This window comes from Notolabrus celidotus, chromosome 7 (assembly GCF_009762535.1).
Source record: "Notolabrus celidotus isolate fNotCel1 chromosome 7, fNotCel1.pri, whole genome shotgun sequence".
Classification (NCBI taxonomy): Eukaryota; Metazoa; Chordata; class Actinopteri; order Labriformes; family Labridae; genus Notolabrus; species Notolabrus celidotus.
Window position 1 is genome coordinate 11,169,251 of NC_048278.1, and position 3,903 is coordinate 11,173,153.

Below are 3,903 nucleotides of genomic sequence, written 5' to 3' on the forward strand. Positions count from 1 at the left end.
AAATTGAAGACGCTAAGGACTCCCCTAACACCACCTTATTGTAGCTCATACTGATCATTTTCAATCTGTTCTCAGCTCCTTGAATACAGAAAGAAGAAGACTGTGCTGCGCAGAATAATGAGCTGGAATTTATTCCACAAGGAGCCACGTGTCTTTTCCAGGTATCTGTCTCCTGGGAGCTGTCACTGTCAGAATGTTTGAAGTCTAATTATGTAGGAAGCATGGGCTAAAGCATGGGCATCACATGAAATTACCATGTAAGGCTCGGTTTCGCATGTCCTGTCCTTTCATTGCTGTGGAATGACCTTTGCATCTACAGATGTTCTTCATAAAATGTGCTCCCTCTTTTCTCTTTCTCTGACACTGTCAGATTACACAATTGAAGCTATGCTGTTGAACTGATTCTACATCTGTGAAACGTTCTGTAGTTATGTTCTTTTTTTCAGCCGAATAGATCTGGGATTGATGCATTAGTTTTTGGTAGTGTTACACTTCGAATAGCAACAGTGCCACCCCTTCCAACACTAGTATGCAGAACACGTGCAGCGCATAGTGCTTCATCATTTATGGGGGGCCTCATGTTTGTTGCAAGAAGCTGCCTACTTATCATACAGGTGTCTTCTATATGATTCATACAACAACCCCAAATCCCAAGAAGTTTGAACTCTTTCATTAAAAATAGGATTCAAATGATTTGCAAACCATCAGATTATATTTTTTATAAACATTTAACCCAACTCTAGCCTCAGACTTTACCCTGTACATGCCATCACATTCAGGTTGCCTTAATACTATATGTTTGGAGAGCCTTTTTTTTCATATTTTTAATATGAATATATTCACTTTCATATGTATGACACGGTCAGCAATCAATGAATATGTGTGCAGTCAGTGACTGCTCGATCAACCCCCCTCAGCTCCTGTTCACTGACTTACACACAGTGCTTACAAGCACTCTTATTATGTTCCACCTGTAAATTCACTTTATTGCTGACAGAAGTCTCTCATTCAATACCAACTTACACCATTGTTCAGATGTCCAATAGTCTGTACCAGATGTGACTAAGTAACCTGACCATGTTGGTTTGATTCGTCATGCAACAATAAACGTCAAGCGTCCTCCTCACCTGGGTGAACCATAGATCAGCCTGTATATAAAGAGATCTCAGGTTGTTGTAAAGTGATTTAATGAAACATACTGCTCATAAGGGTAGTTGACAAGGTAGACACAAGGAGAGGTAGAAAGAGAAAAAGGCAGGGCAGATTTGTGTTAATCTTTATAAGATGGAGACAGATAGAGAGACAGGAGGTGTGGGGGGATGTCATGCATCAAATCTTGTCAGACCAAGAATTGACTTCAGCCCGACTTCTGTACATGGGGCACCTGCTCCACCAACTGAGCTACACCAGCACCCCATACTTTTTTTCTTTCAAGTAACAGTTTAAGTCAAAATGGCACTTAACTATGTAATGATTTTGACCAGAAATTTAGTGTGTTTGTTGTGTCACTATGGACATCATAACAAATTCTGCCTACGGCCTCCCTTTGGCAGTGGGGGCAACCCTGAATAGTGATAAACTCTAAACAGAATGCTATAAAAACTGATGTTTTCAATGAAAAACTGACAATAATTGTATCTTTTTCCAGCATTATGTATTTACTCCTAACTCACCAGTAAAAGTAAAAAGGAAGATCAGACAGGAGAGAAAAGTTAATGAACTGAAGATAAATATTTATTTTAACAGAAATGATGTGATATTGAAGTATTCCTGGAGTCTCTTTGGCACTTGAACTCTACAGGATATCAAAGTGTGTCTGCCCTGAGCTGCAGCAAAATCTATTTCCTTGTGGAGTCCAGACACTGGTGATGGAACTGGGCGGTGATGAGAAGATATCTGAAAATGTCATCTAATTGCTGATAAGATGATGCCGCTGATGAAACCGTAGTATGGGGGCAATGGGGAGGCTGAGGGTTGCACGTAGCTGTGGCGTGGATGAACTAGAGAAAGAGAAAGCCTTATTTTTCAAAAAGACAGCATCAATTTGATATGTTAACAATGAGGGAGTGTTGCAGAGCAATTGGATAGATATGAAAAGGTAATGCCAATTGCTAATGACCACAGTGGATATAAGTGAGCATGCATGGAGGAGTGATTATAATATGGTGACAATAACTCAGCTTGCAGAATGTAGACTCACTGACTGAACTTTTGCTTGAGCTGCATTTCATTTTGCAGAGCTTACAGGTCACTTAAGCTTCGACTGTGCATGGGTTTTGTGCAACCAAACCAACCAAAAGTGTTGAACATAATATGGATAAATTAACCTGGACAAGCTGGCAATGTTTTGATTGTATTACATTTGTATAATATGAGAAGTTACAATATAGTACAGATAAAGTACTATATAGTAATAGATATAGTTAAAGTAGGTAATATTAATTTATGAAATGTAGGCCTAAATGCCTACATTTGTAGAGGAACTGGAAAATAAAACAAGATTTGAACAACCTTATCCTGAGCAGAATTGTATGTTTAAATATATACGTAAATGTAAAGACACACCACTTTAATTTTAAAAGTCCAAAGGGACGCTTTCAGTTACGTTAAAGGACACAAGGGTTGTTTGAATGTGGGGCAGGTTCTCATATAAATCAAGAAGAAAAAATTGAAAAAAAAAAAATTCTTCTTCCCTAAATTGTGATGGACTAGCAAGCTGGTTTTGCAGAGAAAGCACAGATGGAGAGCAAATTCAAACTGTCATTGGCTTCTTTTGTTTTGTTGTTTATTGTTGATTTACACTAGATGGCAGCTTCACACAATTCATGAACCATGATAAAGCGCTCATTAGGCATGTTTGTTTGTCAGTTGATTCTTAAAATGTGCAAATCGAGGTAGAGTTGGTGTGAGATGACACCTTGGCCTAAACAGCTGCTTATTATTTAGACATTTTAAACCGTTTTCACCCGTTTTGTTGCATCAAGTTCACATTATCAGCCAGAATATTGTGTAGGAATAAGATATTAGAATGGAAAACATACGGTATGAACAATACCTGCAGCTTGTTTTGTGTGTGACACAAAGCTCTCAGCTTTTGTGTGCTAACCCTCAGATCTCACTGAAGAGGATTATATAGTCGTCAAATTCCGCTAATGGAAAACCAAAAGCTGCACCCAGGATTCAGCTCCCTCATACTGTCGTTGCATGCTCAGCGCACCTGTGTGCCTGTTGCCTCTTCCGCTTAGCTCGCGCGCTTCTGACTTGAGGACATCATTTTAAAACACAACTTCACTTTCACTGGTGTCTGGAGGAAAAGTGTTTGTACGTGTTCCCCGGAGGAAAGCGTGTCAGCGGTGGAACAAGCAGCAGTTATCGGAGTGATAAACAGCAGAGTGACAGCGCTGAACTGTTGCAGACTCTTGTCATGGGCAATAATGTATCGGGTTTATCGACGCTGCACAGAGGACAACAGCGAGGCTTCCACCGCCTCGGAAACTCACTGAAAGGTCAGTAAGCGCAGCACAGTACGTCTTGACTGCTGACTAAACGCGTAATGCGCCACCATCTCATTACGTGTTCTCAGGTAGCATAGTACACTAATTCCCTGCAGAGTTTCATTTGTTGAAGTGACGTATTTAAACTTTGTGCTGCTCCTGCATCAGCTGTGTGAGAGGGTGCTGAAGAACAGCTCCTGCGTCAGGCTGCAGGAGGCGGGCCTGCTGCTTGTTAGATTGTTAATGGTTAGTCCATGCTGGATCATGCAGGCTAGTTAGCTCGGGTAAATTCATGTTTCTTTGTAACAAGTCTAACTTCCTATATGATCAAGTTTAGGTCTAACTTTTAGAACTTTTATTGCAGATATGGAACTCAAGTAATGCACTTTCCTCAATTGTCACAGGGTAG

The 3,903-nt window shown here is 40.2% G+C and overlaps 1 long non-coding RNA gene across 1 annotated transcript; it reads right to left on the reverse strand.

Moving 5' to 3' along the window:
• Positions 1-1,712: 1,712 nt before the first annotated feature.
• On the reverse strand, positions 1,713-3,535 carry LOC117816607. Its single transcript, XR_004631983.1, has 2 exons — positions 3,056-3,535; positions 1,713-2,000 (listed from the first exon to the last, which is right to left on the reverse strand). It is a non-coding gene; the product is annotated as an uncharacterized LOC117816607 (long non-coding RNA).
• Positions 3,536-3,903: the final 368 nt, after the last annotated feature.